Source organism: Macrobrachium rosenbergii, chromosome 1, assembly GCF_040412425.1.
Source record: "Macrobrachium rosenbergii isolate ZJJX-2024 chromosome 1, ASM4041242v1, whole genome shotgun sequence".
In the NCBI taxonomy this organism is placed as follows: Eukaryota; Metazoa; Arthropoda; class Malacostraca; order Decapoda; family Palaemonidae; genus Macrobrachium; species Macrobrachium rosenbergii.
The window spans coordinates 13686732-13709231 of NC_089741.1; positions in this window are offsets into that span (position 1 = coordinate 13686732).

The window sequence follows — 22500 nt, forward strand, 5'->3', positions numbered from 1 at the left end:
TATCGGTCAGTCAGAGATCCCAGCCGTCACTAAACAAGGTGACGCCAAGCGCGCGCGGTCCGAACGTATATTCTTATTCTTTATTACTTTCTCTCCTACGTCTATCTTAATTAGTGAATTGGGAAGACTGCCAGAATACGACCCTGAGGTCCCTCGCTTGCAGCGACCGACATTCACGGTAAGTCCGACTTGCTGAAGCTTCGTCGATTGACTAGTACTTTTCTGTATTTCACATTTTTTCTTGTTTTCTTCCTTCAGCCACCACTAGGGTATAAGGTGGTTACAAAGTCTAGATTAGTTTCCAATTATTTTATTGTTAGCTTCAACCTCAAGTTATTCCAGTAAAATACCCAGGATTTAGGTGTTAAAATCAGGTTAAATCTTGATGCTTTGTATGCCTCATACCGAATGTTTGGAAGAACCGTTATGCTTAAAATCAAATTATCTCTAAATATTCTTTGTTAAGGTTAATAACCCTTAACTGGCGACTTTTGGCTAATTAACGTCTGTCTTTGAGGTTAACTTTTGGCTTCAAGTGGCAGGTTACGTGTAATCTTGGTTTGCAGGGCCGTAAAAATTACGTAAATTGAATAATACATGATCAACCAAGACCATCACACGTAACATTGGCGACCTTGTGTAGAATCTAAAGTACATTTTAGAGAAAGAATCTGGAGAAAAGGAAATTAAAATTACATTAATTCCAAAAAAAAATAAAAGTCAGATATCGAACTCCATTTCATTCTTCCAAACAAGGAACGAGGCATAATAATAAGCAGTAAAGAGAATAGTTATAACAAGCAGAAGAATTAGCGTGATAGGAAAGGCTGCGCTGAGAGCAGAGAGTCATAATTTATAACGTTTAAGACAAGGACATTGTACCGTGTTCGGATCGTGAGTCAAGTCGTTCGCTAACAATTCAAAGGCCGAATCGCTGAGCCCTATTTCATGTACACAAAGTAATGTAGTAATCGCCGGGCAATTCCGATCGTTATTGTTTGCATATAGCGAACTGTATTCAAAACCGTGTCAGGAAGTAGCAAACGAACTGAAATAGTAATTTTACAATAAAGGTACCGTTCAACAACGTAAATTCTACGCAGGCAAGCCAGCATCTTCTTTTCATTCTTTGTTTAATCTCGGTGAGGAATGACGACAACAAAAGACACAAAGTTGTTTGGTAATTTAGTTTTCCATCCGTGAATGCAAATGCTATGCATGATTGGTATATTTAAAGTAAAATCTGATACCTGCATTTGTTTCTTGCTCCGTTGTTTGAATTTGGTGCAAAAGAAAATAACCGCTTTATTTTGATTCTCCGCTGTGGTTCGCGCTGGTATTCAGAATTGTTGAACTGTTGGTGAGAGGAACTGCCATTTGACGTTTCGCGCTGCCCAAGGTTTGAAATTTATTTGAACGGGACCTTGGCCGCCATCTCAACGACCTTGTTATTGTGACCAGACTCTCCGAGCCACTCTTGGGTCATATATTTTTTTGTTTTCAGAGCGAACCCACTCCCAATATCTTAGCTAGAAAACCAAAAGATAATTTAGTGAGGGAAAGTTAGGCCTTAGTTAGAGTAATAACGTTCCTATACGAATGCCTATCATAAAAATCATATAAAGAAAATTCTAAAATTTTTACGATAAATCCAGACGCCACCCGGGAAAATTAAGATACAAGTAATCCCTAAGGAAGCCAAGACGACGATTCATATCATTTTATTAAGATCCATGCCATTGTGCATGCATAAAATCTTTGTTTACATGTGTTCTCAAGCAGCAAGAAATTGCTGATTGAAAAATCTCTCTCTCTCTCTCTCTCACATTCAAGTAAGCATTCCTAACCTAAGTGTACGTGACCCTCTTCAAAGAAAGAACGGCCGACACTAGGCTAATTAATTCGAATACAATAAGCCAAATAAAGAAACACCTCTGTCCCACAATAGAAGAGGACAAGTTAAGAGTAATTACAATACAGTGATAAACTGTCGGTCACGAGTGAGGCCTGCTATCCAGACCGAAGCAAACAGTAGTTTTCACCCTCTGAAAAAAGAAGGGGCCAGCATTGGGGCCGGCAATTGGACCAGCCATTCACGAGGATCTTTAAAAAAAAAAAAAAACCCAAATTCACTTTATTCCACAGTGCCAATAATTTGCAGCACTCATCACTTGAATAGCTACTTTCTCTCTCTCTCTCTCTCTCTCTCTCTTTACCTTCCTTTCTCTCATTCGATTGTTGCACTGCAGGGGTAGAGTGCCTTTCCTCCCATATAGCCTAGTTGGACTCCAGTAGAGGGTCCCTAGGAAACACATTGGCACCATAAGTGCCACCAAGAATCCAGAAAATAAATAAAACAAAACCAAAAGGGAACACAGAAGAGAAAGTTCTTCTGAACCTAACCTGCACCAGTGCCTAGGGATACTGAGGCCACCAGTGTGACCTGTACACGGTAATACCCAAAACTACAGTGCCACTCTTTGAAAGGGTGTCACGTCTGTTGAAGAGACACTGCCCAGCACGCCCAGTCGCATCCGGTTAGACGCCCTTCCCACCAGAACCATGGCAGAGCATTATAAAACTTTCCTGGGGCTGGGACGGCGGCAGGTCTCACCGTCGAACTTACTACCTGGGTTAAGGAGCAAGTGGACGACTTGGCTAAGCGGGAGAAGGAAGAAAGACTGAGCAGAGGAAGTATGAAGAAGAACTAAGGGTGTATGACTGGCAAAGGCAATAACATGCAGAAAGAGAGGTGAAGCAGTGAGGCGGCGCTGAAACAACCTGCAGTGGCAACTGTTAGGCTAAAGAGGCGGCCCGGCTCAGGAGAGCAGCTGAGAATGCTAGCAGTATTACATCAAAATCCATTGCACCAATCGCCCACGGACATCACCCCTAGTCCCCAAGTGACTGAGGACGAGCCAGAAGCATGGCTGGAGGAGATCGAGGTTCTTTCGAGCAACTACAGCACCACGGAGACGGAGAGAGCCTTAATACCAGCTACATATGGAGGGAAAAGCTGGCAGCGTCGGGCCACTGGAGAAGAGCCAGAGAGGCAACATGGCGGGAAGTTCAGAGTCATTAACAAGGCCTACGAGATAACCCCAGAAAAAATGGAGACAACGGTTCGGCGGTCTTCTGCTAAGGAAGTTGGCTGGTCTTGGACGGAATGGGCATGTCACAAAAACCTAGTCCGGTACGCGCTGGTTCGACTCCTGGCCTGTACTCGACGTTTGAGGATCTTTTTTTTCAATCGACCATGCTAGAAGACCTTTCCAATGTGTGCCAGGCCCCTTGCAGTATATCTTAACGATAAACAGCCCTCCACACTTATGGAAGCTTGTCGATGGCTGATTCGTGGAAACCTTCAATCAGTCGCATAGCACCTCTCAGAAGCGAATCATCCCTCTCCGGCTCACCTTCTCGAACTCCACTGCCCGAAGAGTGGACTGCCTAGCAAGACCCTGTGCAACTATTGCCAAGAAGGGGGCCACGCTGAAGCTGAGTGTCGACACAACCCGGCACTAATAAGCAGCCTAACCCTACCAGCCAGAACTCCGCCTCCTGATTCATCCGCTCAGCTCCTCTCCTCCAACAGTTACTGCAGGCCAACAGCTCATCCAAAAGGCCCGCAGATCCTAGGGGTTGCTAGCCACTCCAATGCTGGATTCCTCGCCTGTCCACATCATGTCCCCACCACCAAATTTGTCAACCTAATCAGCACTTCATTTTCTGCTGCTGGTCCGCACTGATCCTTTACCCTCGAGAGACTGAAACCAGTTCATCTCGGTGGGCCCCTCTTCAGGGCACTAGGCCTGCCAGTGACCCTCCGGTCACAGTAGACACCGCGGCAGACATTAGCCTGATCACTAGGGCCTGCGCAGCCGTGCCATGGTTGACGAAACCCGTGGGAAATGAAGTGGATAGAGGGCCACACCACCGCTCCTACCGTCCAACTCCAGGTTATGACACCTGGGGCACGACACCCCACCGCCTTGGCGTGGTAGGTGGAATTCGCCCGGAGTGGCCTTCTGTTGTCGATCTTCATGAAGCCCGGCCGTCAAGAGCCACGTTACCTCCACGGAGGCCCCATCTAAAACTCTCAAAAATGACAACCCCACCTTCCGCCACCAAAGTGGGCCCGCGGAAGGCGCCACCTAACCTATTTCTCAGGCCTAGCCCTCCAATCGCAAGGGCTGGCCCACTCAAGAGGTCCTCCTCCGCGAAGAGATTCAGGAGGAGCAGTACCGCTGCAGGACGTGCAAGCGGGCAGACCACTCCACAAATTGGGAGGGCTGCCCAAGCAAGCAACGCCCAGCGGACGCCCCCGAACAAAACTCTAGGAGAGGCTACGATCTCCCGCTGGGGCAGGAATCTCTGCCGCAGCTGGTCCACAAAGTCGTCTCACAGGTATTGCACCTCCTGACCTCATCAGGCATGCTCTGACTCAACTGCTGCCAGTGCCACTTATGAGCACTGAGTAGTGTTAGACCCGCCCGCCCCGGACGCTGAGCTACCAATGGAAAAGGCCCCTATGCCGGGTCTAAATCATGAGGCGAATCCTCTCCGAGACGTAAGATTCTGGCGCAGTTGATCATCGCACTGGAAGAGCCTCCAGCACCAAACTTCTTCTTTGCAAGATTCTTCTTGGGACTTGACTCAGGGATGAACTCTGGAGGATCGAATGGCACCTCCCTTGGAAGACCAGGAACTGGCATCCTCGGACGAAGTCGAGACGCTTCGTCCGTTGTCGCAGCAGCCGAGTAGGAGTCCTCCCAAGAGCTTTTGCAGTTGCCCCGACTTCGCGCCTCCGCTAGCCCCTTCTGGCCTGTCCCCTCGAGTTGGTGCTCATCACCTGCCAGGCCAGCTACTGATAGGCCTTGGAGGAAACCGAAGAAGAAGAAGAAGGCGGAAGAGAGCCCAGTAGTTGCTTCAGCTATAGTTCTCCTGGCACTAGTACCCTCGGCACAGTGCCCTACCATCTAAGAGTGATCCGGCCCTGCTCCAGAGAAGGTAGCCAGTGATCTCTTCCTTTTTATTTGTACCTAGCTCAGGCCACCTAAAAGTACGTACATCAACTTAGTAACCTTGTTCTTTCCACTTACCAATCGGTGCCGCGGTAATCATGTAAGTAGCATAACTAATTTCAGTAATCTTAACTATTGTGAAACGAGCCACATGTCGTGACACGCATGGCCTAAGACTCAGTGAGGCACCCATTTATCATATGAGGCAACCTCAAGAATTAACTATAAATTTTAATTGTATTAAAACATAAACCATGTTGTAATTCTAGTTAGAATATTAACTTATGTTGGTGCTACGGTCAAGTTAGATAGGTTAGGCTAGGGAATATCATAGAATGTACCACTTCAGGCTAGGTCTAAAACACATCTTGATTGTAGGAGGTAGCCTATAAAACCGTGAGCACCTTTCTAGTACTATTAGAATTAGGTTAAGTAGTGATTATAGCTCATGTCCTATCTAGGGTTAGGTAGTTTGTAGCTAGGTAGGCTAACCAGACTAATCTGCTCAGGAAGGAGAGTAACCTACGAGAGGCGAACAGCTGAGTTTATAGACCTTCACGCCCGAAAAGGAGGAAGGCCCTCTTAAAGGGGGAGCTTATAAATATTTACGCTGTTCGCCCTCGAACATTTAGGGGATAGAAATATCAGCCTGACTGAGACAGGGAAATTGCTTTCGTCCTTAATGCTAGGAAGCGCTTTCAGTTCAAACTTAACATCCGTTGGAGAAAGAATAGTATGATTTAGCATTTAACCCCATAGGCTGGAAAGTTTGTAAACAAAAATATGCTAGGCATTAGGGACCTAAGCTCAGAGAGGGTTTACGCCAATGACCCTAGTTATGGTGGCTCTTAAGCTTTATTCTATGCATTCGACGATGCCTTTGTCAAGGTCGGATTGCTCCGGGCGTATAAGCCTCTCTGGTGGGAACGAAGCGCAGGTCGGGTCAGTCAGGAGAGATCCCACGTCACTAAACAGCAGGACGCCAGCGCATGTCCGAACGATATTCTTTATTCTTTATTACTTTCTCTCCTACGTTCATCTTAATTAGTGAATTGGGAAGACTGCCAGAATACGACCCTGATCCTCGCTAAGAGCCACCGACATTCACGGTAAGTCCGATTCGTTGAAGCTTCGTCGATTGACTAGTACTTTTCTGTATTTCACATTTTTTCTTGTTTTCTTCCTTCAGCCACCACTTAGGTATATGTGTTTACAAAGTTCAGATTAAGCCATCATTTTATTGTTAGCTTCAACCTCGTTATTCCAGTAAAATACCTAGGGATTTAGGTACAAAACTGTGTTAAATCTCGACATGGTATGCCCTCAAGGTCCGAATGGAAGAACCGTTGCGTTTAAAATCAAATTCATCTCAAATATTCTTGTTAAGGTTAATAACCCTTAACTGGCGACCTTTTGGCTAATTAACGCCTGTCTTTGAGGTTAACTTTTGCTTCAGCGGCAGTGTTACGGTAATCTTGGTTTGCAGGCCGTGAAAAATTACGTAAATTGAATAATACATGATCAACCAAGACCATCACACGTAACAATATATATATATATATTTATATATATTTATATTTATATTCCCAGTCATGCACCAACCACGCGAGTCAGTCACATCATTTAATATCATTATGGCTTCTCGAGATTAGTTTAACTTTCAGGATCAAATTAGGGTTAATGGATATAACTGGATTAATCTTCGTGGAAGTGTCACCCAAGGCTTTCGCTGGCCCGGGGTGCCTGTGAACTGGAAGGTAAACTCTTCCGAATTAACCTGAGAAAAATGAGACATTTCTGAAATCTATAACGCGAACGAAATTGAAAATGACTGGGTAATGGTGATTCCTAAAGGATTTCTCTATTACTTTTAGTATATATATATATATATATATATATATATATATATATATATATATATATATACATTATTATATATATATATATATATATATATATATATATATATATATATATATATATATATATATATATATATGTATATGTATATATATATATATATATATATATATATATATATATATATATATATATATATAGCATATATATATATATATATATATATATATATATATATATATATATATATATATATGTATGTATGTATATATATACACATATATATATGCATAAATATATGTTTTATATTTTATATTTTATATTTTATTCTATTTATCGTTATCTATATTCTTATATTATTAATTTCTTCTAAAAAAACGTGAAAATATAGAGTATTTCTTTTCCTGGTTTTAATTCGAAAATTTCAAGAACCTCAAGCCATTAATTAATAAACTATTATGCATGATAACAATTTCTAAATAATTTGAACGCTATTATTATTATTATTATTATTATTATTATTATTATTATTATTATTATTATTATTATTATTATTGCAATTTTGTTGATGAGACTCACATTGATCTCATTTCTCAGTTTGATTGCTTTATGTCATTTGATGTTCTTTGTAATTTCTGTGATAACGATTTTTCTTGAAACTATTTTTTATCCGTTCTGGGATCCTTTTCCTACTGGGTATCTTAATCTTGTTTATGCATAATAATAATAATAATAATAATAATAATAATAATAATAATAATAATAATAATAATAATAATAATGTCTTGGAAGAAGCCCATCTTTGATGAAAACTTCCTTGAAAAGAATGGCACTCTGAATAAGCCCAACGGCAAACAACGTGCCGTTCTTTTCAAGGAACTAATAATAATAATAATAATAATAATAATAATAATAATAATAATAATAATAATAAAACGTTACCCATTCCAGGTGCCACTCTTCAAGACTCTCCCAAATCAAGAAATATTATTAGAGCTCCAACTCCCTCCACTCCTGTTATTATCTAATTCACTGAAACGAACAACTAGTGCCAAAAATGAACACCGACACTGCCTATTCTTCACAAGAACAAGCTGAAGAAGAAGAAGAAGGTGAATCGAAGGTGCTGCTCTCTGTTGGCAAGCAGGTTAAACATAAAGGCGATTGAATTCAGTTAGAATCGCAAATGCAAAAGAAGGATGCAAACTAACGGACTTTAAAGGTTACAGAGATTCTATTACAAGTGCACAATTTAGACTCTGACATAATCTTCACAACGACAGATGCAAGTGACCATTAGACTTGAATAGCTTTGCAGAAGTAGTAGCTAGGATGCACGGCATATGTCAATGGCTTTCCCTAGAGAGAGAGAGAGAGAGAGAGAGAGAGAGAGAGAGAGAGAGAGAGAGAGAGAGAGAGAGAGAGAGAGAGAGAGAGACGAACATAAATCAAGTGGTGAACTATAGGGCAGACATGAAGTTGCTTTTTATACTCACCACACATATTTATTATTAGTCAGAGAGAGAGAGAGAGAGAGAGAGAGAGAGAGAGAGAGAGAGAGAGAGAGAGAGAGAGAGAGAGAGACTTAACATAAATCAAAGCAAGTAACTATATAATATTACGGTTGCTTTTTATGCTTAGCCACACATATTTATTATTAGTCAGAGAGAGAGAGAGAGAGAGAGAGAGAGAGAGAGAGAGAGAGAGAGAGAGATTATTTTCCATATATAAATCCAGGCAAGACCCATAGAGCACTATTATGATGCTGCTTGTTACGACATTTGATAAATATTCATTGAAGAGAGAGAGAGAGAGAGAGAGAGAGAGAGAGAGAGAGAGAGAGAGAGAGAGAGAGAGAGAGACCCTCGTCTTATCATTAGCCAAAGATATGTGGGACAAATCTGTCGATATTTACTACCTTCATAAATGTCAGTCATAAAAGTTTATTGCACGATATTTGCAGATCTTAAAATATAGATTCCCAAGAATTTCTTACTCTGGGTTTGCAAGACTCTTTGCAAATGCAGTTCCTTGATAAATAATGATCTGCAAGGTCCAATTTTGACTTTACTTATTTCTTTAAATTTGATATTCTGGAGAAACAAAATTGTTTTTGAATATTAAGGAGCATTGGTGAAGACTTCCATTTAAAATAAGACTCATTATAATGCAATTACAATTTTACAAATTATTACGAAATGGGCAGTTGTACGAAAAGCGAGGAAGATATTTAAAAGTAAACATGAAATTATTATTAGTGATACTGCTGTTTGAGACGAAATAATGTACCCTCCTTGTTAGTTCATGGATTATGTATAAGATATATATAGAGAGATATATATATATATATATATATATATATATATATATATATATAGAGTTACTGTATATGTATAGATATATAAATATATATATATATATATATATATATATATATATATATATATATATATATATGTAAAGATATATAAAATGTAAATATAACTATATTCAGGTTCATAAATAATTTTTCTAAGGAATACTACTGTATGACCATGCAGAGAGAACCATAGAGAGGGCCGACTTCCTATGTGCTGCAGTGTAATTGGCTGAGCGCCGGCGGCCATTTTGATTGTGTGTAACTGGAGGTTGCTAAAGACGCATCATTCTGTCACTGCAGTCGAGTCTACACCAAATTATCTCCATGGATCATTTACACCACACAGACCACACCAAGAAACCTCTGACTAAAAGGAACAGTGTTCTGCCATTAACTGTACAAATACATACAAAAACTACCAAAGAAGGGCCTTCACTCTTCCTAAAGGACAACACGAGGTGAGCACATTATTTGTCAGCCCATCTGCTTGTAAGTAGCTTGTTTACTGCTATGTGTTATCTACGGTTCATTACACCAGACTTTTACAATTATTACACTCGTAAACAGACAGGTGGGCCATGTAGGATGTGTGGGATAGAATGTTTATTCATAAAACTACCCCAAAGCAATTATAAAGTTGATGCAAAATTCTAAAATTACAGTCAGTCCCATCATGCAAGCTCCTATACACTGTACTTGTTTATAAGCTTGCCTAATACCTGTGATAATATGTTGTGTAGAGATCCCTGCTGTACCTACAGTATATACATTGTAATATCATAGATCAGTCTCTTTATATCATCATGTATGAAAAATGACCTGGAACTACTGAATTTATTTCAGGTGTGCAGAATGGATTAGAAACCTCCGGAGAGAGGACCTGTTGTGGGCAAAGTCCAGATCAGGATGAAGTGGCGAGAGTTTCAAGTGATCATTTTGCCATCCCACCAAAACCCAGTGACAGGTAATTACAGGAATACCTACATTTCATTGTTGTTGACTACAGGCCAATACTGTATTTTGCCACCATGGCTCACCAACTTATTAATAATAACAAACCATGGATTGTAAATGATCACTTTGGTCACACTGTGTTGATCTAGTCTTTTCTGCAAAGTAGAACCTGGAAAATGTATAGAAGATGATAATATATTTTAAAACTACAGGAAATTCAAGTTGCTGCCAAATAGCATACTGTGGTTGATTGACTGCCTTAACCCCCTAAAGAGTGGTGATGTGAGGAGAAAGCAGCCACACGATCGGGGACGGTCTGCTGCAGTAGAAGACCATGACAGCAGTTCCATGAATGGTAATAAATTTTAACTGTGATATTTATCTAGCATATGGAATCCTTGCACCTAAAATCAGAATAGCCTCAGTGTGATGATTGAGGATCAAAGATAGTGCTCATGGTGTGTGTTGAGATGTGTGCTATGAAGCATAAACTCATACATTTTTCTAATTTAATTACAGAAACTGCTCAAGCTGAAGCAGAGGTGTCGACACAGCAGTGTGGCTTAAAGGAGAAAGTGCAGGCACTGAGAACAAGGTTGTCAAGACTGCGAAAGCAGAAGGTCCCAAATAACCTCACAGATTGCAAGTTGTATTTGGAACCTGAATTCTATATTTTCTCATATCCACATTCTCTGAGTATTGGTGGAATGGTCAAGATGAACTCCACAAGCGCTTATAGATACATATTATTTTCGCCCTCAGAGCTACGAGACTTGTGAGCTTAAGCCCCAGGAAGACCCAAAGACGAGAGTCCAACAAACCCTGATTCACACTTCGAGGATATTACCGGAATAGAGGCATCGTTTCTCACTTGGCGTCTTTAGAGTCTCCTAGTATGCGTTGAGGCCCTAAATTTGAGCATACTTCTTTGTCTTCTACAAGTTTTCGACTTCATTGAGTATGTCCTTCTTTTGTTACATACAATTTTCTCAGAAATAAGATAGTCAAGAAGAATATTACGATATTGATGGGGCGGCTTATTATTGTAAGAATTTTTTTCTGAATTCCTTCAGATATCAATTTATTCCCCCTGTTCTGCTACTACTTTTACTCAAGGGCTATTTCTTAAAAACATTTCATTCCTTTCTGTCGAAGTTTGCTTCAAAATCATCCTCTCACTCCGTGAACCTCTTGACCAAGACGCCGGAAGCGTATCAAACTGGAACCAAAAGAAGCATTTGCAGGCAAATGTCGGCGAAGAAGAATTCACTCGACAGTTTTCTGCTTTATGATCTCGTTAAATGTCCCTCAGGCTGTGACGACTGAAGTTTGCCTCTCACAAAGGGAGGTTCGTGGAACAATTCTTCTTATTTCCTTTGGATTTGAACAATGCCGGATAGCATGTTAAAATCTAATATGTTACCAAGTGTGGTGAAATACTGAAGATGAATATGTTACATGCTTTTATCTAAAGAAAATAACAAAATGATACAGTGTTCACGTGAAAATTTTAGAAAACTTCAAAACCAGTTGATTAGTTTCGTTGTACAGAAAAGTATACGAATACACAAGCTTTTTTTACGAATATTTTTAACATTACTTGAAATGAGCATTTGAATGCTAGTACAATAATACAATTAACTGTTATGGATTATTATGACCATTCCTGTTCAAGAGGCTGACCTAGTGAAGATCACTGTGCTGTTGTGACAGGGTGCTTCTATAAATGTTATGTCTTAATAATAAGCACTCTGTAGTACAAGATCGTGTTTATTAGTGGCTAAATGGTAATATTTCTTGCCTTAAATATTGTCTTAAGATTTTCTGTACTTAGTTCTCTCTCTCTCTCTCTCTCTCTCTCTCTCTCTCTCTCTCTCTCTCTCTCTCTCTCTCTCTCTCTCTCTCTCACAGGTATATAATATAGAAGTATTTAAAGCATTACATGTAATGCATAAAAGTGAAATAAGGACAAATGACCACATGAACATGTGTGCAAATTCAATAGTATTGATATTGTGACAAGCTTCTATATAATTTATACAAACAATTATTGTACAATGATACGATAATTCTCAGGTTAGCTTTACTTCCTGACTATGAAGGAAGAGACAAAATGTTAATAAAATTCTGTGGAAAGAGAGAGAGAGAGAGAGAGTGGGTGGGAGAAGTATAGAACAGACACCTTACAGACTCCAAGGTGAGGGTGGATGATGATATTGACTTTATATATCTGAAAAGCTTATAGGTCAAAAGTATTTTATGAATTACAATACACAGTAGATGTTTGATTGTTTAGTGCGGCTAAAGGCATTGGGAAGTTCATTGAGAGGATGTTTAGCTGGTGTCTGGGGCATTTCCTAATTAGTAAAATTGTATTATGTGTTAAATACGTCAGATATTTTTGAGACGTAAGAACATCCCTGCCTTACGACAAGACCTTATGAGTGCGTTCGCCGGAAATGTCCAGGTTCTGGATAATGTGTTCACACATGTGTTTTTTCGGAGCGGAGTCCCAGGGTGTGAAGGGATTAGTTGTCACACAAATTGTCATTCGGAGATCAACACCAAAAATTATTAGAAGTCTTCAGTGAAGACTCTGTGGTTTGAGACCTGTCGATTAAGAATTGTCAACTTTGCTGTTTGGAGGCAGGAAACATTTTAGATTTCCTAAACTGTAGATTGCACTTTTCATTTAACATATTTATCACTTGAATTTGACCATTTTTGCAATGTGTGTACTTTATATGTATCATGGGAGGAATTCCCATATCTTTATTTTATGCATTTGTTTAATAAGGGTGTTATTGGACTTCTTCAGATGCTTTGCCGAGAAAGAGGTTAAAGATGTACTCATTGGGAATGTACTGGACTTTGACTTATTTTGACCTATTGTGGGAAAACGATGTTGAGAGAATAATTAGTTGATTATGGTGGACTTTAATATGTTTGATCACTTGATGAACGATAGTATTCCATTTTATTTCACCTCTTGTTTCTTGCAATCCATTTAAGTTAGATTTTTGTCAAATAAATCATTTTGGGTAACGCTTGCTTCGCTGTAGACCCGAGAGAGAGAGAGAGAGAGAGAGAGAGAGAGAGAGAGAGAGAGAGAGAGAGAGAGAGAGTGTGTATGTATTTTGTCAGTAGCCTTTTGATGTGGTCATTATCAAGCCACCAATAGATGGGACTTCTCGACTTTTTAGCAAAAGGTAAGCAATGAAATTTCCTCTCGACTGTGTAACATACATATATATATATATATATATATATATATATATATATATATATATATATATATATATATATATATATGTGTGTGTGTGTGTGTGTGTGTGTGTGTGTGTGTGTGTGTGTGTGTGTGTGTGTGTGTGTGTGTGGAAGTGTGTGAAATAAAAAAATCAATGCCTTTTCTTTCTTGATTTCACGTGTTTTCACATTTACCCATCTTTTAGTCTGTTAAACTTTCATTCCTTCTTTTAGGCTGAAAATATTAAAATCTTACAAACTGAAATTTCTCTTCATCAAGTATTTCCTTCGTATTCTCCCGGGGAATCTCTCATTGTATTTCAGCATCAGGCACTTCGGATAACTTTGGAAAAGCAAACATCTATTTTTTCCTTGCTTTAAAGTCCTCGCTTCTTACCCCCGATTAGGACAGGAAATGCCTTCAGAAATAATATTCTGTTCCGGTCTGCAAATGTTCTGAAGCACACGATTAACTACGACCTTTACTCTGACAGTGGTTTTAAGAATGAGAAATTAAACGCACTTGTGAATCGTTGCCCCTGCCTGTTGTTCCGTTACGGTACCCTACATTCTTGTCGCCCAAATTGCTTCTCATATATATAATGCCTTTTGGTCGGGAGTATCATTTTTTGATGACGCCTATATTTTTCACGGCAGCATTTTCCTACATTTTCCATAGGGTTTAAAAGGATATAAAATGATTGTAGCATCATAGTCTTGAAATTAGACAAATGGGTGGTAGTGCCGTCAGTGCACTTCACGCGGTGCACTGTAAGCATTACTTACGGTTCATTGCAGCTTTCCATCAGTCCCTAGCTGCAACCCCTATCATTCCTTTTATTGTACCTCCATTCATATTCTCTTTCTTCCATTTTGCTATCCAAACTCTCTTAACATTTGTTGCATAGTGCAACTGCGAGGGTTTCCTCGTGTTACCCCTCCCAAAACCTTTCTACTCCCAGTTTCCGTTTCAGCGCTGAGTGACCTCATAGGTCCAAGCGCTTGGCCTTTGGCCTAAATTCTATATTTCTTTTCAGGGGGAATGCCAGAAAAAGAGGGAAGAAAATGTATCAGAGTCAGTTCCAAAAGAAGCCGCGATACATTATTTTCTTTCATCTAAGAAACAGAAAAGGCAGAAGATGCGAGACCTCAAAGGTCGACAGAATAAAAGGTAAAACCCGTCGAAGAGGCAATCTGGTGAATGTCGACCCCCGACACAATCTGAAGGCTGAATGCAATGACATAATGACTGTTCTGACCACCGGAGAGGAAGAGGACATTAGGCCAACAATATCGCGATTTTAGGAATAATTCGATATTAAACTTTTCATCGTGATTATATATTTTTCATTTATTACTGCTCATATATTGTGTTTTTTAAAATGAAATGTTGCTGATTATGAAGAATTAAAACAAGCAGTAAAAAGAATGGAAGCTACGGATCAAAACATCAGTTGTGACAAGAACATTAGAAAATGTGTGAACTGAAGAGAATGTTCACGCCTATTCAGAAATAAGGAGAAAAGGAAAAACGAGAGAGAGGAGAAATCATTACAGAAATCTGCTGTTACTGCAGAGCGATTAACTGCACAGGAAGAGGGTTATTCAGCTTTTATCTGACATCTGCTCGAAGGGAATCTCCTTTTCAAAAACGTCCCGACCAACTCCAGAGTAAATAAACATTCAGAATATCTTTGGCAGCTGAGGAAAGTCAGGTAAAGTTCACACTGCTCTAGGAGAAAATCAGAAATTGAACTAAGAATTATTTAGAACGAAAACCAGGCCTTCATTTGGAAAGAAAGATGGTGCAGCATGTATTTCTGGGATACACTGACACACACAGACCTCACGCACACACACACACACACACACACTGTATATCAGCTCCATATCCTTTATTCACATTAGGTGGCTACCCACCTTAGTCGACTACCTATGTTTACATAATTCACTACTGAGATCAACAGTGGCACAGTGAGTTTTCACAAAGGATTGCCATCCTCTTAGGTGGATCTGTAGTAACTGTCTGATAACCTCTTCTCACATTTTCCTTTCAGTTCCTATCCTTGCCAAGCTTTAGAACTACCTTCATTGAGAGTCAGGTTTGTTAACGCCTAGTTTAAGCCCTGCCCTTCTTCTTTCTGTTTTTTCCTCATTTTGTATTTTTTTGGGGGGGAGGGGGGGCGGGTGGGCGCCCGTGGGCTATTAAAAAACATGAGGTCGCTTGTCCCATTAGCCGTATGTGTACATGTGTGTGCCACGGAGAAAAATGAAACCCTGGGTATAAAGCCTGGCCAGTCTCGCCATGGTTTTCTAAGGTCATCTTCAAGAAGACTGATGCATAGTAATAGAAATCTACAACATAAATGTTAAAGCGATGTAATAAATGAACTTGCAGATGGTTGGGAAAAATGTTCAGGCGAGACAAGTGGAATAAAAGAGGATGGAGCGCTAAACTCATTATGGCTTTAGGATAAAGATTTAAAACGAAATAAAAGAATTCTGGTTCTTTTCTTTTCTTCAGCGCTTAGATCAACGAGCACAAACCGATGAAATGTCTTACCACGTATTTTCGTGTTTTATTTCTAACCCCGAGGGATCTGATTTGCACTTTTATGAGTCATTTTAAAAACGCTGTTCATTTTCCAAAATTTTTATTGGCCACTTATTTCGAGTAGCAATTACTTGCAAGATTGCATATGTTATATTTTTATGACTTTGGAATCATTATAATCGCATGTTATTCATTTTTAGTCTTCTGTGAAAGAAAACTATTATGCCGGCTTTGTCTGTCCGTCCGCCCTCAGATCTTAAATATTACTGAGGCTAGAGGCCTGCAAATTGGCATGTTCATCATCCACCTCCAATCACCAAACATACCAGACTTCAGCCCTCTAGCCTCAGTAGTTTTCATTTTACTTAAGGTTAAATTTAGCCATAATCGTGCATCTGGCAACAATATAGGACAGGCCACCACCGGCCAGTAGTTAAAGATTCATGGGCCGCTGCTCATACAGCATTATACCGAGACCACCAACAGATAGATCTATTTTCGGCGGCCTTCATTATATGCTGTACAGAAAGCTCGATTGAGCTGAAGAAATTTCCGCGCATTTTTTACTTGTTTACTTTCATTTTCTGTAAAACATCTTGATTCATAAATAGTTACATGCGTTATTCATGAATATGACCTTATATTGATTGTAACTTATTCTATTAAAAAGGCTAGAATAAGGAAATGCTGAAAGGCAGTTAACCACCGATTGGAAACGCAGCAAGATTCTTGGCTTCAAACATCGTGTCTACATCCGCATCATCACCATTAATTAAGATCGCGTTATCTTTCGTCTGCCACAAATGTCAAGCGGGGTCACATTCACCTCCAAAGAAAATAGGCCTCACATTCTGCATTAGGTAATTAGTATCGAATAGTTTGTGTGCATATTTGTATAGAATCTCCATATATATATATATATATATATATATATATATATATATATATATATATATATATATATATATATATATATATATATATATATATATATATATATATATATATATACATATACACACACACACACATAAAACCTGTACATATTGTTTACACGCAAACGCAGTATAAGTATGTACAGATTTTTGTGTGTATTTATATATCTAGATAGATATGTATGTATGTATGTATGTATGTATATATGCATGTATGTATAAAACAGGTCAAACGTTACATGACTTTATCTTTCGCAAATGTTTGGTGAAGTCGCCTGTTTATATTCAGATTCTTGGCACCTGTTATCAATTATTCAGCTTATTAATGAAAAGCCGTCATTATTGAAATTCGTGATGAAATTAAAATATATTTACATTAAATTTTCTTTCAGAAAAAAGATAAACTAGAAAACGAATCACTATATAAGCACACATACACACAAACACGTGAAAAGAAGTTGAGTAATTGAGGCATATCGTGTCGACCTTCCGGGAACTTTCACAAGACTAGCTCCAGCGTCTCTAGAGAATCCCCGGGCCCTGCTTACAGAGCCTCATGTTCTAGCGGAGCTTTATTTATTTATACATACAATTATACATAATTTTACATACATACATATAGTTAGAAAAAGAGATGAAGAATTATTCCAAATCACTGCCATCTACTGGAAGTCCCTGACATTCCCGGGAATCCCAACAAATCCCGAAGACTGGAGCAGCTCAGTGGAGACGAAAATGTCTCTGGAATCCAGATGCGTCGCGTGTCCGATTAGAAAACTTGGGATAAATCAGACACAGTTCATCCGTATGGAGGCGGGCTCTCCTTCTTTGTGAAGACAAATGATCAATTTCCAGAAAACGAGGAAGCCAGGTCAACGCAGACGTAGGAGACACGAGAAGAAAGAGCTTCGAGCGGGAAGTCTCTTCTTGCCATTGGATACCTCGACGTGGGGAAGCAGTGATACCGATTTCACATATTCCTCAGCGGCAACCTCTGGCGTGGCCTAAAATCCCGTAAGTGCAATGCCTACCACATATGCGAAATTGATTTTCCCACCTGTGAATTGTAGCGTGGCAGGAACTTACGCATCGAGGAACACCTTCAGCACTGGCGTGTTTCCTACAGTCAGCATCGTAATAACTGGTTTCGGGACCCTGCATAGGAATCATCTGTTTTCACAAAAAAGCAGAGACGCCGTAGGCTCTTGGCTAGCTAACAGAGCGAGAATGGGGAAGGACCCATCCTGGTTAAACTAAACCCCATTTCAGTGATGCTTTGTTGGCGAAGATGCCCCAGGGTGAGATCAATTGTGATCGTCAAAGGCCATATATATATATATATATATATATATATATATATATATATATATATATATATATATATATATATATATATATATATATATATATATATATATATATATATATATATATATATATATATATATATATATATATATATATATATATATATATATATATATATATATATATATATATATATATATAATATATATATATATATATATATATATTATATATATATATATATATATATATATATATATATATATATATATATATATATATATATATATATATATATATATATATATATATATATATATATATATATATATATATATATATATATATATATATATATATATATATATATATATATATATATATATATATATATATGTGTGTGTGTGTGTGTGTGTGTGTGTGTGTGTGTGTGTGTGTGTGTGTGTGTGCATGTGCGTGTGTAATATATATATATATATATATATATATATATATATATATATATATATATATATATATATATATATATATATATATATATATATATATATATATATATATAAATCAGAAAGCTACAAACGTCCTTTAATATCTAATTCACTCTACCTCGGAAGTAATATATTTTCAAATATGTTACCAAGGGGAATTTTTAGTTGATAATAAGTCCACCGTCCCCGTGGGTCGAACCAGCGACGGACGAGGAATCAGGACTACAGTGACACACTAACCAGTCGGCCACAAGAGGTATAAGTGAATACCATCTCCCATCAACTCACCCGTCGAACTCAGGTGTTTTGCGTTTGGAGACGATATCCACCCACCTCTGCCATGTTGACCGTGTAGTGCGTTTGTCACACGTAGCCATATTATGACTATTTATCACATCACCGTGATTCATATACAATCAGAAAGCTACAAACGTCCTTTAATATCTAATTCACTCTACCTCGGAAGTAATATATTTTCATATATGTTACCGAAGGGAATTTTGAGTTGATAATAAGTCCACCGTCCGTGAATCGAACCAGCGACGGACGAGGAATCAGGACTACAGTGACACACTAACCAGTTGGCCACAAGAGTGGTATAAGTGAATACCATCTCCCATCAACTCACCCGTCGAACTCAGGTGTTTTGCGTTTGGAGACGATATCCACCCACCTCTGCCATGTTGACCGTGTAGTGCGTTTGTCGCACGTAGCCATATTATGACTATTTATCACATCACCGTGATTCATATACAATCAGAAAGCTACAAACGTCCTTTAATATCTAATTCACTCTACCTCGGAAGTAATATATTTTCATATATGTTACCGAAGGGGAATTTTTAGTTGATAATAAGTCCACCGTCCCGTGGGGTCGAACCAGCGACGGACGAGGAATCAGGACTACAGTGACACACTAACCAGTCGGCCACAAGAGAGGTATAAGTGAATACCATCTCCCATCAACTCACCCGTCGAACTCAGGTGTTTTGCGTTTGGAGACGATATCCACCCACCTCTGCCATGTTGACCGTGTAGTGCGTTTGTCACGCGTAGCCATATTATGATTATTTATCACATCACCGTGATTCATATACAATCAGAAAGCTACAAACGTCCTTTAATATCTAATTCACTCTACCTCGGAAGTAATATATTTTCATATATATTACGAAGGGAATTTTTAGTTGATAATAAGTCCACCGTCCGTGAGGTTGAACCAGCGACGGACGAGGAATCAGGACTACAGTGACACACTAACCAGTCGGCCACAAGAGAGGTATAAGTGAATACCATCTCCCATCAACTCACCCGTCGAACTCAGGTGTTTTGCGTTTGGAGACGATATCCACCCACCTCTGCCATGTTGACCGTGTAGTGCGTTTGTCACGCGTAGCCATATTATGATTATTTATCACATCACCGTGATTCATATACAATCAGAAAGCTACAAACGTCCTTTAATATCTAATTCACTCTACCTCGGAAGTAATATATTTTCATATATATTACCGAAGGGGAATTTTTAGTTGATAATAAGTCCACCGTCCCGTGGGGTTGAACCAGCGACGGACGAGGAATCAGGACTACAGTGACACACTAACCAGTCGGCCACAAGAGAGGTATAAGTGAATACCATCTCCCATCAACTCACCCGTCGAACTCAGGTGTTTTGCGTTTGGAGACGATATCCACCCACCTCTGCCATGTTGACCGTGTAGTGCGTTTGTCGCACGTAGCCATATTATGACTATTTATCACATCACCGTGATTCATATACAATCAGAAAGCTACAAACGTCCTTTAATATCTAATTCACTCTACCTCGGAAGTAATATATTTTCATATATGTTACCGAAGGGGAATTTTAGTTGATAATAAGTCCACCGTCCGTGGGGTCGAACCAGCGACGGACGAGGAATCAGGACTACAGTGACACACTAACCAGTCGGCCACAAGAGGTATAAGTGAATACCATCTCCCATCAACTCACCGTCGAACTCAGGTGTTTTGCGTTTGGAGACGATATCCACCCACCTCTGCCATGTTGACCGTGTAGTGCGTTTGTCACAGCCATATTATGACTATTTATCACATCACCGTGATTCATATACAATCAGAAAGCTACAAACGTCCTTTAATATCTAATTCACTCTACCTCGGAAGTAATATATTTTCATATATGTTACCGAAGGGGAATTTTAGTTGATAATAAGTCCACCGTCCCGTGGGTCAGAACCAGCGACGGACGAGGAATCAGGACTACAGTGACACACTAACCAGTCGGCCACAAGAGGTATAAGTGAATACCATCTCCCATCAACTCACCCGTCGAACTCAGGTGTTTTTGCGTTTGGAGACGATATCCACCCACCTCTGCCATGTTGACCGTGTAGTGCGTTTGTATTGCGCGTAGCCATATGACTATTTATCACATCACCGTGATTCACATACAATCGAAAGCTACAAACGTCCTTTAATATCTAATTCACTCTACCTCGGAAGTAATATATTTTCATATATGTTATGAAGAGAATTTTGAGTTGATAATAAGTCCACCGTCCGTGGGGTCGAACCAGCGACGGACTAGGAATCAGGACTACAGTGACACACTAACCAGTCCGCCACAAGAGGTATAAGTGAATACCATCTCCCATCAACTCACCACGTCGAACTCAGGTGTTTTGCGTTTGGAGCGATATCCACCCACCTCTGCCATGTTGACCCGTGTAGTGCGTTTATCATGCGTAGCCATATTATGACTATTATCACATCACCGTGATTCATATACAATCAAAGCTACAAACGTCCTTTAATATCTAATTCACTCTACCTCCCGAAGTAATATATTTTCATATATGTTACGAAGAGGAATTTTAGTTGATAATAAGTCCACCCGTCCCGTGAGGTCAGACCAGCGACGGACGAGGAATCAGGACTACAGTGACACACTAACCAGTCAGCCACAAGAGAGGTATAAGTGAATACCATCTCCCCATCAACTCACCCGTCCGAACTCAGGTGTTTTGCGTTTGGAGGCGATATCCACCACCTCTGCCATGTTGACCGTGTAGTGCATTTTTGTCGCACGTAGCCATATTATGACTATTTATCACATCACCGTGATTCATATACAATCAGAAAGCTACAAACGTCCTTTAATATCTAATTCACTTACTCGGAAGTAATATATTTTCATATATGTTGCGGAAGGAATTTTGAGTTGATAATGAGTCCATCGTCCCGCAAAGAACCAGCGACGTACGAGGAATCAGGACTACAGTGACACTAACGCTGGTTCGACCCACGGGACGGTGGACTTATTATCAACTAAAATTCCTTCGGTAACATATATATGAAAATATATTACTCGAGGTAGAGTGAATTAGATATTAAAGGACGTTTGTAGCTTTCTGATTGTATTTGAATCACGGTGATATGATAAATAGTCATAATATGGCTACGTCGAGAAACGCACTACACGGGCCAACATGGCAGAGGTGGTGGATATCGTCTCCAAACGCAAAACACCTGAGTTCGACGGGTGAGTTGATGGGAGATGGTATTCACTTATACCTCTCTTGTGGCCGACTGGTTAGTGTGTCACTATAGTCCTGATTCCTCGTCGTCGCTGGTTCGACCACGGACGGTGGACTTATTATCAACTAAAATTCCTTCGTAACATATATGAAAATATATTACCTGAGAGAGTGAATTAGATATTAAAGGACGTTTGTAGCTTTTCGATTGTATATGAATCACGGTGATGATA